Below are 13,428 nucleotides of genomic sequence, written 5' to 3' on the forward strand. Positions count from 1 at the left end.
ATGTCATTTAATGAAGACTAGATGCCTTTCTGGAATGTGTTTGCCCCAAAGTAGCTCTTGTGTCATACAGGAGGCCTGTGATATGCAGGGGGTCAGATTAGATGCCCTAATGGTCTCTTCTGGCCATCAAGTCGACTAATTTCTGAAAAACTGAGTGTAGCATTGGGAGCAGCGTCTGATGTTTTCCTGTCTAGCCGGCTTGCTGCCTAGAACGAACGCTCCTTGAGTGGGGTGATCCACAGGGAGTAGCTCAAACCTCCAAAGTGCCTGGCCAGGGGCAGGACATTAGCACAGCAAGGGAGGGGTGTGGCAGTGACATCACAAAGGCTTTTTGCAGTTGTTAAATCCTTGGGGCAGCCGGTGTAGGAAACAATCACTTGAGGCCAGAGAGCAGGCAGCTAACCAAAACCTCCATTTTATTTACAGACACAGAGAGCTCACTCAGCCAGTTGAAACCGGTTGAGCTAACCCATAATAATCTAACTCAGTTGCCATAGCAACAAAAACCATGACAACCAAATACACAACATATTCCTCCCCCCCCTAATAAGAACATCCCCTAAATAAAACACACACTAGACTAGAGAAGGAGGGTAGACTGCCTCCATTCCCAGCTAAACCCTGGGGATTATTTTGCCCCATAACCGTGGGTTCGCCCTAGCTAAAGATCCAGCCGATGAGGAGGCCTTCTGTCTCTAGGTGGATTACGGCGAACTTCTGGTGTTATTGCACCCGAAAGCACTAGGGGCTCAGGGTCCGCAGCACGAACAGGTGAGGAGGTAGTATCAGCTCGTGCTGGGCAAAGGGGTATCTCAGCCGCCGGCAGTAATGGAGGAGAACAGTCAGAAACAGGTGACTCGTGATTCGGTCCCTCACCAGAAGAGGTGAAGTCAGACCCCTCAACTGCAGATGTGTCCTGAGGACTGGCATGACCTGGCAACAGCTGATCTACATGTCGCCGCCAGGTAAGATTCTCTGCAGTCCGGACTGTGTAGGAAACAGGTCCTGTTTGAGTGATGACTGTGGCCGGAACCCATTTAGCTCTGGAAGTATAATTCCGAGCCAAAACTGGCTGTCCCGGGCTAAAGGTTCGGTCTTTTGCTCTGGGTGCCCGTCTGATGACTTGATATTGCTGCTGATGTTGCACAATTTGTCGGGGTTCAGAAGGTTTCAGCAGATCAAAGCAAGTGCGCAGCTGTCGTCCCATCATTAGAAAGGCCGGAGATGCGTGGGTCGTAGCATGAGGTGTGTTTCTGTAGGAAAGTAAAAAGGTATCCAGACGCTTTTGAATGGAGTGTTGTACCCTTGCTGATTTCAAAGCGTTTTTCATTGTCTGCACAAATCTTTCAGCTAATCCGTTGGTGGACGGATGATATGGTGCTGACGTGATGTGGTGTATCCCATTTGCCTTCATAAAATTTTGAAACTCCTGAGAAACGAACTGCGGTCCGTTGTCGCTCACAAGTTGTTCTGGCAGACCAAAACGACTAAAGAGTCCTCGTAGTTTTTGGATAGTACTCTCTGCAGAAGTGGACTGCATTATAGAGACTTCTGGCCATTTAGAATGGGCATCTATTGCCACCAAGAACATGCTTCCTTCAAGGGGGCCAGCAAAGTCAACGTGAATACGTTGCCACGGGTTTTCAGGCCAGTCCCATGGGTGTAAGGGTGCCCACTGGGGTGCATTCCTCACACCCTGACATGACATACAAGCTTTTGCCTTCTCTTCAATAGCGCTGTCCAGTCCAGGCCACCAAAAATAGCTTCGTGCAATTTCCTTCATGCGCACTATTCCACAGTGACCGGAATGTAACTGTTCTAACATCTGTGATCTCAGTGGTGGTGGAATAATGACACGTCTCCCCCACAACAAACAACCAGATTGGACCGATAACTCCGTCCGCTTGGACATGTAGGGAACAAGGTCGGATGAGACCGGAGAGGTTTGTCGAGATTTTCCATGCATCACCAGGTCCATAACGTGGGACAATACTGGGTCAACGCAAGTTGCCTTCTTTATCTGAGTAGCAGTGATGGGTGTATTCTCTACCTGTTCAAAGTAGAAGATTTCCTTTTGGGCACTATCTTGGTGTTTGACCGGCAAAGGCAACCTTGAGAGGCCATCTGCATTGCCGTGCAGAGTGGATTTCCGATATTTGATTTCATATGTGTGCTGAAAGTAACAATGCCCAACGTTGCATACGACTAGCAGCTAATGGGGGAATGCCTGTGTAGGGTCCAAAAATTGATGTCAGAGGTCGATGGTCTGTGAGAAGAGTAAATTTTCGCCCAAACAGGTACTGATGAAACTTCCGAATTCCAAAAACAATTCCTAATGCCTCACGTTCGATTTGGGCGTAGTTAGTTTCTGCTTTGCTTAGAGTGCGTGAAGCAAAAGCAATAGGTCTCTCTTCTCCTGAAGGCATAATATGTGACACGACTGCTCCCACTCCATAAGGGGAGGCATCACAGGCCAATTGCAGTGGTAAGGATGGATCAAAGTGCGTTAGAACTTCAGAATTTAGCAATGCATCCTTAGCTTTGTTAAACGCAACATCACAGGCTTCAGTCCACTTCCAGGCCTTGTTCTGCCCAAGGAGCTCATGAAGTGGTTTTAGCAGTGTGGCTAACTGTGAGATGAACTTTCCATAATAGTTCAGGAGTCCTAGAAATGAGCGCAGCTGGCTTACATTTCGAGGTGGGGGAGCCTCCACAATAGCTTTAACTTTTGCAGGGGCCTTATGAAGACCTGCAGAATCAATGATGTGTCCCAAATATTCAACAGAGGGCTTGAAGAATTCACACTTGTCTTTGCGAACTCGTAGGCCATACTCTTCCAGTCTTTGTAGGGTAGCCTCTAAATTCTTTAAGTGATCCTCTTCATTTCTTCCAGTGACCAGGATATCATCCAGATAGCACTGAACTCCTGACAAGCCACACAAGATCTGGTCCATAGCCCTCTGGAACAGGGCGGGAGCAGATGTTATTCCGAAGGGTAGGCGACAGTATCGATAAAGCCCCTTATGAGTCACAATAGTCAACAGCTCTTGGGACTTTTCATCGACGTGCATCTGTAAATATGCTTGACTCAGATCAATCTTACTGAACTTTTGTCCCCCAGCCAGGCCTGCGAAGAGGTCATCGATGCAGGGAAGCGGGTATTGCTCTGCACACAACACTGGGTTGACAGTGACTTTAAAATCACCGCAAATCCGGAGAGAGCCATCTTTCTTCACTATTGGAACGATAGGAGTGGCCCATGAGCTATGGGTAACTGGTATTAGGACTCCATTGGTGACCAGGTGCTCCAGGTCTGCTTCAACTTTTGGCCTGATGGCATATGGCACAGTTCGGGCTTTCAGATATTTTGGTGGACTGTCAGGTTTAATGTTCAATGTCACAGTGATTCCCTTCATACTTCCCAAATCATCTCCAAAAACAGCAGCATGTTTCCTTAGAATAGGGGTTAGACTGGTTTCTTCTTTACTCATCCGGTGCACTTCTGCCCAGTTCAGTGGAATCTTCCCAAGCCAAGACCTACCCATTAAGGCTGGGTAGTCACCTCTCACCACAAACAGTGGCAATTTAGCTGCCTGTCCATTGAGCTCCACTTTAACATCAATAGTGCCCAACATGGGCACAGCTTCACCTGTATACGTCTTCAGAACAGTTTTTGTTGCCTTAAGCGGAAGATGCTGTAGCTTTTCCTTATACACAGTCTCAGGAACCAGCGAGATAGCTGCACCGGTGTCTAGTTCCATGCGTATAGGTTTGCCCTCCAATAAAGGGGTTACCCAGTATTCATGTGAGCCCGCTGCCAAAGACAAAACATGCAGTGGCACTTCCTCTTGTGAGGAGGTGTCACCTTGATCATCCTGCAGAGGGGTAGCCGTGTTAGTCTGATCTGTAAGCAACAAGAATCTGTAGTGCACCAGATAGAATAACAGACGTAGCATGAGAGTGTGGTGAATACCCACTTCTTCAGATGCAGTCTCTCTCTGAAAAAAAGAAGCATTTCACCAAAGCTCATGCTGCAAAAAAACGTCTGTTATCTATAAAGTGCACAGGGATTCTTTGTTGCTTGATCATCCTGGGTCTGCTCTAGGGTATGCAAGGTTCCTCTTTTTGTCGGCCAGACCACAGGCCTCTTTTTCTTTTGTTTACAGGCATACTCAATGTGTCCCTTTTTGCCACAGTGTCGACACACCAGGTCCTTACACCAGCATTCTGATGCCTGGTGACCCAGCTTACCACAGCGGTAACATTCTTGACTCTGCACCGTTTTGTGGGTCAGTTCTTGTGACACTTTATGCACCCTAGGGGATGCACCGATGTATTGTGCCTCCTTTGTAGCCAGTTCCATGGAGACAGCAATATCAACAGCCTTCTGTAATGTAAGCTGAGCCTATGTCAGTAGGCGCTTCCGTATAGCTTCACTGCAGAGGCCACACACTAACCTGTCACGCAGGGCATCATTTAACATCTCTTTAAATTCACAGTGTTCTGCTAGCTTTTTTTAAATGGCTACAAATTGTACAACTGTTTCATCTTCCTTTTGGTCTCTTTTGTGGAACCTATATCTTTCAGCAATTACCAGTGGTTTTGGGGAGAAATGAGACCCCAGGATTTCCACAATGTCACTGTAAGATTTAGTCTCAGGCTTAACAGGGTGCAGTAAGCTGCGTAGCAGAGAGTAGGTTTTAGCCCCTACAATAGTTAAGAATATTGGCACCTTCTTCGCTTCTGTAATGTCATTTGCAATACCAAAAAGCTCAAAACACTCAGTATACACATGCCACTGCTCTGTATTCTCATCAAAAGGCTCCAGGGGCCTGGTCAGAGTAGCCATGATTTTTAGTTTCACTTTCACAGTCAGTGCAAACAAGCAGCTTTTTTTGTTTGTTTGTTCTTTACCTTGACTTCTACTTCCTTCTGTTACTGGAGCAGCACCAGGATCCCACCCTCGTCGCCACTTGTTATATCCTTGGGGCAGCCAGTGTAGGAAACAATCACTTGAGGCCAGAGAGCAGGCAGCTAACCAAAACCTCCATTTTATTTACAGACACAGAGAGCTCACTCAGCCGGTTGAAACCGGTTGAGCTAACCCATAATAATCTAACTCAGTTGCCATAGCAACAAAAACCATGACAACCAAATACACAACAGCAGGACCTCAGACTATTGGTCAAAAGTGGTGGGGAGGTGGTGACCTCACAGAGAGATGCTGACATCAGGCAGGCAGGACAGCGGTGAGGGGCCAGGAAACCTCAGAGACCCCTGTGGCTTTGCTTCAGCAAGTCTCCTTCTCCAGGTCTCTCTTTGAGGACTGAGAGAGTATTCGGGTTCACGTACGTGAGCGCCAGGAGGAACCTCTTTCGAGATTTCTCCTTCCCTTTTAGTGATTTTACTAGAAAACAGACGTCCCAGTTTAGAAGGTAAGAGCCTCCTCGAGGTTTGAAACCTGTTCAGTCTGATCCATCTGGTGACAGTTGAATTGTAGGCATGGAAAACACGAACTTAAGGAGGCAGAATTTTATTTCGCACCTGGGATTTTGTCCCATAGAATCACTGTGGTCATTAGGGTTTATCCTTTTTGTTTCACCTTTTCCTCCATCCATCCCTTCCTCCTTTCTCTTTGTCTCTTGCTTCTTTTGTCCTTTCATCTGTTCCCCTCCCAACACCAGGAGGGCTGTGTGTGTCTGTGTGTGTGTGTGTGTGTGTGTTGCAGGGGAGTGCTCTGCAGCTCCCACTGTGGGAGGTCCACCCAAAAATGTGGGGCTGAAATAGTGCTCGGGCAGTGATCCCCACCAGTGACCTGGGCCATCCTTTGGGCTCTCTGGTGAGAACCCTCAGCCTCCCGTCCTCAGTCTGTACCCTGATTGGCTGAGCAGGGGGTTATTGACAGGGAGGAGACTCAGGTCCTTGTTCTCTTTTAAGACCAAGGAAATAAGTCAGAACCAGTCATACGTTTGACAAATTTTGCTGCTTCTCTTCATTAATGGTCTCTGAGCAGTTTATGATTCTCTCTAACATTGCAGTTCTCCTCAAATACTTGCTGAATAATTACTGTGCACTGTTGTTGGTCTGGAGCTCATCCGAGAGCACTTTATTCAGGTCATTCAATGTGTGAAATTCAAGGTCTGATGGTTAGTTTGAAAATCAGGGCTCTTGGATCCTATTCCCAACTCTGCCACTGGCTGGCTGTGTGACCTAAGACAAGTTAATTCTCCTTTCTCAGCCTTAGCTTCTCCCTCTTTCAAGTAGGGATAATGATGATCCGCTCCTACCTACCTCACGGTGGGTGGAGGACGGGGATCCATTGGAGAGTGTCACTAGGAGTATCAGAGGGGCCGTGTTAGTCTGGATCTGTAAAAGCAGCAAAGAGTCCTGTGGCACCTTATAGACTAACAGACGTATTGGAGCATGAGCGACTGCACATGGCTAAGCAAAGAGAATAAACCCCAAATCCCCCCTGTGCTTTGGGAGCCAGGTTTGCGGTGGGAATCCTGTAGTTCAGATGACTTCACACCTGGGCATTGTGATTCTTTACCAGTTTCTCTGGCATTGGGGCAGTTTTGTGCTCACGGCTGTGATGGCCGAGTGGTTAAGGCGTTGGAGTTGAAATCCAATAGGGTTCCCCTGCGCAGGTTCAAATCCTGTTCACAGCGAGGCCTGTGTTTTAGCCAGTCCCTCACCCGGGCAATACCTCTGTACAACCCCCTGAGACACTCTCAATTCTCTCCCCACCCCAAGTAAATTCTGTTCTGCTCCTTTCATAGAGATCCCTGGGACACCACCTCACCCTGTGTCCCTGAGGGGTCAGGCAAACTCTCAGTGCCTGAAGCCTTGCTGACAAGCTCTTTCTCTTCCCCTTCAGCGCCTCCCACTTGCCAGTGACCAGCTGTTCAGTGGGGTGCAGGAGGCGCTGGGCGGGGAGGGGGAGGAGCAGGGAGAGGAAGAGGTGGGGGAGGGAGAGGAATGGGGCAGGAAGGTGCAGGACTGGAAGAGATGGGACAGGGGTGGGGGCTTGGGGGAAGGGGTGGAGTGGGGGAAGGGCCTGGGGAGAAAAGGGGGGCTTTGTCACAGACCCCTCTAGGTCCGGCCCTGAAGGGAAGCACTGACTATCACAGTGACAATACAACTGACCAGCCTTGCGGGGGAGGCTGAGGGAGATCTGCACTCACCAGGTCTCTTCTCTCCCCCACGGTGAGCCAGACACTGCTCTCCCCTGGCTCTCACTCTAGCAGCTGGACGCCAAGGAGCCATTTCCCTACAGGAAGCACATTGAGTGCCCCTGTGGTGCTGGGGGGCTGGCGCTGCTGCTGCCTGTGGGGCTGGCAGGGGGGCTGATGTCTGCACAGACTCTCAGCTGCCAGGCCGGAGGGGACACTTGGGACCTTACCAGACTGGCTCAGTGAAGACGGGGGGTTGACAGAGCAATACAGACGCTCTCCAGAGCACGGAGCAGCAGCCGCCCATGCAGCCAGGCAATGAGCATTTCCCACAGCCTGGAGCCAAGGGGGAGGCGGCAGCTGCTGTTCCAGCTCCTCGGGGACAGGCCCTGTCAGCCAACAGCCACTTCTTACTGACCACAGCTAAGGGTGTCGGGTTCCTCCGGTGGGGGTGTGGAGCAGCCATTGGTTTTCCTGTCCTTTTTGTGTGCAACTGCTGACAAAAACATCCCAGACAGAGAAGCAACAGGCCAAAATACTTCCATACAGCTGCTGAAGTAGCTCAGTTGGGAGAGCGTTAGACTGAAGATCTAAAGGCCCCTGGTTCAATCCCAGGCTTTGGCAGGCCCTTTCTTTGGTCTTTGTGCAGTGGTGCCTTGTTTTCTGGGAGCACAGCGGTGCCTGCACCCAAGGTGAGTCCCTGAGCTTGGGTTCTGCAGTAGAAAACAGAGAATGGGCTTCTGCCCCTAGTTGGCCCACCTGACCTTTAACAAGAAGAGATGGGAGCTGTCTTTCCCAACATGGCAGGAATGGTGCCAGAGGGCTGCTGGGCAGTGACAGGCAGGGATTGGGGATGGAAGCTCCTCTGCGCAGCTGAGCAAGGGCAGTACCAGGGAAGGGGCCATCTGTAAAAGTGACCCAGCAACACCTCTCCTCCTCTGGGCACCTAGAGCAGAGGCGGCTGGTGCTGACAGATCCAAGTGAAGGCTTACAAGCTACAGAGCAACTGAGGGCAGGGCCAGAGGAGGGCAGGACCATGCCTATGCATGGCCACCAGACAGCCACAAAGACACCCAGCCAGCCTGCTCCCTGCCATGCCAAGCCCCCACTGAAGACGTGCTTAATCCACTTGCTGATCAGGAGGAAAACCTGTCAAAATCTGTGTGCGAGGAGAACACACTTGGCTTGGAAGGAGAGAGGAAAAAGAGCGAGTGAAAAAAATAACCAGTGAGAGTGAGAGAGAGAGAGAGAGAGAGAGAGAAAAGAACGTGAAAGGCAGAGAAAGAAATAAAGGGAGAGAAAAAAATTAGAAAAATAAGGAAAGAAAGGAAGAGCATGAAAGGTAGAGGGGGAAAAAGAAAGCAAGAACATGCAAGCTAGAGAAGGAAAGGAATGAAAAAGAACGAATGAACCACAAGCGCTAGTTGAAGCTGGAATGGGAGAGTCAGAGAAAGGACAGACTGACCCGTTAAGTAAGGTTGCACCCGATTCTCTATGTTGGGGGCACAGTCCTCCCATTTCCGTCCTGGCCCTGCTTGGGTTGACCATCCATAGGTGTCTACTGGCACTTCCATGCTGCGAGGAGGGGACAAGCCCCCCCATACCCTCCCCTCGGGACACGGGCTCTCCCCAATCATGACTCCCTTCCTGCACACTCCTGGGAATGGGGGAAGGTGGGGGGAAGCCGTGTGCTGAGCAGCACCGTGGGTGTGTCTCTCTGGGTCGAAGGAAGAGGATATTTTTAGTACCAGAAGGAAAGAGCAGGGGGCGGGGGCGTTTGTGGAGCCGGGGTGCACACCAGAGAGAGGAACTGAACGCAGCCCAGTGTGAGCCCAGTGCCAGTTGGAGCCGAGACGCCCATACCTGGAGGACCATCTGCAGAACCTACCTTGATGGTGCCGTCCATCACCGCTCCCACATGGAGCGTCCCACCTAGACCTGCCTGGACGAGGTGAGGTGGTGCACTGGCAAAGGGGGCTGTTTGAGCAGGGTTCTGTGTGTGTGTGTGTGTGTGTGTGTGTCTAATTTTGGGAAGTGAAGTCACAAACTGCTTGGGCTGGTTTCCTATTGGTGTGACCGATTTTTGCCCAGCTTCCCCCCCCCCCCGCCCCACATCTTCTTTTGGCACTAGGGCTTTCTGCGCTGCCGTTGACAAGGCAGAATCAAGGCCCCCGTTGGGCCAGGCGCTGCCCAGACACAGCAAGATACATGCCATGCCCCAGAGAGTTTACAGGCTCCACACCCGAAAAGTGGGAGGAGAAACAGACCCAGTGTCACACAGCAGCACTGAGAGCAAAACCCAGGAGTCCTGGCTCCTCCTGCTCTAACCACTAGACCCCACTCTGCTCCCAGAGTTGGGGCCAGAACCCAGGAGTCCTGGCTCCCCAAAAGGGGGGGAGTGGGGTCTAGTGGTTAGAGGAAAGGAAGATGGGTGTCAGGACTCCTAGGTTCCAGTCCCAGCACTGGGGTTAGAGTGGAGTCTCGTAGCTTAGCACAGGTGGGGCTGGAGCCAGGACTCCTGGGTTCTTCCCACCCCCCCTTCCCCCCCCTCCCCAAACCATCTTGCACAGCAGGAGGGAGCTGGGCAGGAAGTGGTGATGAGGTGAAAACTACCAAGAAATGCAAATCCTAAAAGGAGACTGTGCCAGGAACCGAGTGGTGCACAAACCATGGCCTCATCTCCACCTCTAACCCCGCCCCCCTTGGCTGGCACTGGATTGTGCCCCCCCAATCCACCCCCTGAGAGCCCTGGGGGGCAGGGAATAGCCATGGTGCTGGGCCCCCCATCCAATTGAAGTATTCAGTGTTGCAGTGACCCAAGGTGTGTGCACAGAATGGGGATGGAGTGTGTGTGTGTGTGTGTGTATGGATGGATGGATGGATTGATTTCTGCATGTATTTGTATATGTGTGGTTTTCTGTAAGGGTTTTGTGGGGGGGGGTGTTATTACAGCTCTGGGGGTTGTGTTTGTGGCTGTGCAAGTGTGTGTGTTCATGTGGCTGGATTTGTGCATGTGTTTGCATCTGTTAGCAGTTGTGTTGATGTTGGCTGGATTTGTGCGGGTGTTTGTGTATATTAGCAAGTGTGTGTGTGGCTGGATTCATGCATGTGTTTGTGCATGTTTGCAAGTCTGTGTGTGTGTGTGTGTGTGCGCGTGTGCTCTGCTGCCCTCTTTCTGCGCAACAACCGTTTCTCTATATGTCACAGCCCCCATACCGTCGACCCCGGTGGTGATTTCCCCATCTTACAAGGGCTGGCTGGTCTGACCCTTCTCCCCTCTGCACAGTGTGGCGGGGGCTGCAGCTCACCCCCTGTGGGGCAGGAGTGCCAAGGTGCTGGGTGCTGGGCTCCGATGCACCTGGAGAGCAGCTCAGGTGAGGCAGGGCAGGGTGTGTGGTGTCCGTTCTGTGTTGCCTGCTGCTGGGCCATTGCACAATCCCCAGCCACGCCGCACAGCGCACCCTGAGAGGGGGCAGGGGGCCAAGCAGATGATCCAGCACGAGGGGGGTGAAGATGTGTGGTTGGGGGGAGGAAAAGCCTTGGGCTGCACTGGGGGAGCGCAGAGCAGCGGTGACACCCCAGAAACCTGCAGCAAAGGGATGGACAGGTGGGGTGGGTGGATAGAAGAGGCAGCGAGACTAAAATCTAAAAGGGGAGTGTGGGGTCTAGTGGTCAGAGCGGGGTTGGTGGTCAGAATTCCTGGGTTCTATCTCCAGCCCTGGGAGGGGAGTGGGAGCCAGTGGTTAGAGTGTGTGTCGGGGGGGAGCCAGGACTCCTGGGTTCTCTCCCTGGCTCTGACTCTCTCTTGTGCAATCCCTCGGCAGTTACCCAACTCGCCAGCGTGTGGGAGCGAGGGGCTGGGGCCGGGTTGTGACACGGCCCAGAGTCCCGTACTGCCCCTTTGTTACCCAACCCGGGGCAGGGTGGGGGATGGCCTGGGAGACCCGTTCAGAAAGGCGCTTCTGGTGGGTTTGTGTGTGGGTCACGCTGCCCCCTGCTGGATAGACCCCTCTAGGTCAGAACCAGTCTCAGCCCGGGTCAGACCCTGGGAGCCCAGCCCCCTCTGTCGCCACGGCCATGTCTATTGGTCTCCTGGAAAGGTCCATTCTCATGGGTAGCTGTCCAGTGGCAGTGAGTTCCACAGGCCTCGGCACACACTGTGTGGGGCAGGAGGTCCTTGTGTTGGGAGGAGTGGGAGTGAACTGTGTGCGGTTGTGTCTCTGAGCACAATTGCGAATATTCTGGTGTGTGATTGTGAGTGTGGCTGGGGGTGTGATTGTTTCTCTCTTTGGGGGTTGGGCTAGCATGCCCCTCTGGGTGTGTTGTGTGTGAGTGTTCTTGGGATTGTGTGAGTCCCTTTGTGAGTGTGTGTGTGTGTGTGTGTGTGTGTGTGTGTGTGTGTGTGTGTGTGTGTCACTTGCTGCAGGATACAAAATCCTGCAAAGCCATTTCCTACTGGTTAGCCCAGCAACACACTGATATAAACAGTGTCACAGATGCACACACACATACAGAGGGACACACACGTCTCTCCTGGGCCAGCTTGGACAATTTCCCATCACGACCCGGCACAGTGCTGGTGCCCCCACATGGGGGTGGGCAGTGACCGGGCGGGGGGGAGCAGATGTGCTGGATTCAGAAGGAAGCACTTTGGGAAAATCAGTCACGGCCCTTAGCAGAGCTGGGACACAGACCCAGTGACCCCTGCACCACCCTGGGAGGGAAGTGGGGTCTAGTGGTCAGAGTAGGGAGGCAGCTGGGCACCAGGACCCCTGGGTTCTATCCCTGGCCCAGGGAGTGGAGGGGGTCTAGAGCAGGGGGACTGGGAGCCAGGACTCCTGGGTTCCATAGGGGAGACTGTTTTTTCCTGGGCTCCCCTCCCTAGAGATCCCAGCCCAGCACCCTAGTGGAGTGAGTGGGAGCAGGGAAGTTGCTCTCCCACTTCAGAAACATGATTCAACCCCACCCCCATGGGCTGTGACATCATGGACCCCTCCCTCCCCCAGGCAGACAGCAGAAGCCCCGCCCCACCAGAGAAGTGGGGGTCTAGTTGCACCCACAACAATCCCACTCATGGTTGCAAAGAAACCCCCACATCCCCACAAACCACTGCTAGGACAGGATCTACCGCCCCACAGAGAGCCCCGCCCCCGCCCCCCTCCGGCTCCTGACACGAACTCCCGTGGCCCGGGTTTCGGCCTGGCCCTGCGCCCCCCCCCGCAGCGCCACGCCCCCAGCGCCCCCCCCAGCCTGCTTCTCCCTTGGCCTCGGCTCTCCCCACTCAGGGGCGGGGCTGTTGGATGGAGCCATGTGGAAATACGGGGGAGGGGCAGGGCTGGGAGCCAGGACTCCTGGGTTCTCCCCCAGCTCTGGGAGGGGAGTGGGGCTAGGGGGTAGAGTGGGGGAGGGGTTGGGGTGCCTGCTGCCCTCGCAGCGACCAGCAGAGCCCCCTTCCGCTTGCCCCCCCCAACCACGCGCTGGGTGTGCTGGTGCCTGGAGCTGCCCCTGGTTCCAGCCCCTCTGCCCAGGCAGCTCCCCCAGCCTGACACACACACACAGCCCCTGCACCCGCCCCACCCCAGGTCTCCTCAGCCCAGTGACAGGCTGAGTGAGGAATAAGAACCCCCCGGGATTACCCTGCGGCCAGCAGGGGCGGCCCCCGCCCTGCCCTGCTCCGCATGTATTCGGAGTGAGTCAGTTTCCCTGTCCCAACATGTGTCCTGCCCTGTGTCTCTTCTCCTCCCCAGCTCCCTCCAAACCAGCCCATTTCCCTGCACCCCGGACTGGGTCTCTGCCAACCCCCCTTCTCCCCTCCTGCCCCCAATAGCTCCCGGCCCCTACAGGTCTATAGGGCTGGATCCCTCCCTCCCCCCTTCTCCCCTCATTTCCTGCCTCTGGGGGGTCTATGGAGATGGGTGTCTCCTCTGCCATCCCCTCTCCTGCCCCCCCATATCCCGCTGCCTCTAGGGGTCTATGGGGCTGGGTCTCTCCTCCCTCCATCTCCTCCCCTGCCCCCAATATCCCTCTGGGGCTCTGTGGGGCTGGGGCTGGGGCTCTCTCCCTGCCCCTGTGCTCCCCCCTGCACAGCATGTCCTGGGAGTGACTCAGATTCCCTGGACCAACATTTCACACACCCCACCCCCACCCGACATGTCTCCCTCCACCCCACCCCATTTCCCCTGCAGCGCAGGCTGGGTCTCTGCCAACCCCCGTTCTCCCCTCTTGACCCCAATATCCCCTGCTCCTACAGGTCTAT

The 13,428-nt window shown here is 53.5% G+C and overlaps 2 non-coding genes across 2 annotated transcripts; both read left to right on the forward strand.

Moving 5' to 3' along the window:
- Positions 1-6,586: 6,586 nt before the first annotated feature.
- On the forward strand, positions 6,587-6,668 carry TRNAS-UGA. The gene has a single exon. It is a non-coding gene; the product is annotated as a tRNA-Ser (tRNA).
- Positions 6,669-7,723: 1,055 nt separating this feature from the next.
- On the forward strand, positions 7,724-7,796 carry TRNAF-GAA. Its single transcript has one exon. It is a non-coding gene; the product is annotated as a tRNA-Phe (tRNA).
- The last annotated feature ends 5,632 nt before the right edge of the window (positions 7,797-13,428 follow it).

The sequence above is a fragment of the Mauremys reevesii genome, linkage group 23 (genome assembly GCF_016161935.1).
Source record: "Mauremys reevesii isolate NIE-2019 linkage group 23, ASM1616193v1, whole genome shotgun sequence".
Taxonomy (NCBI): domain Eukaryota; kingdom Metazoa; phylum Chordata; order Testudines; family Geoemydidae; genus Mauremys; species Mauremys reevesii.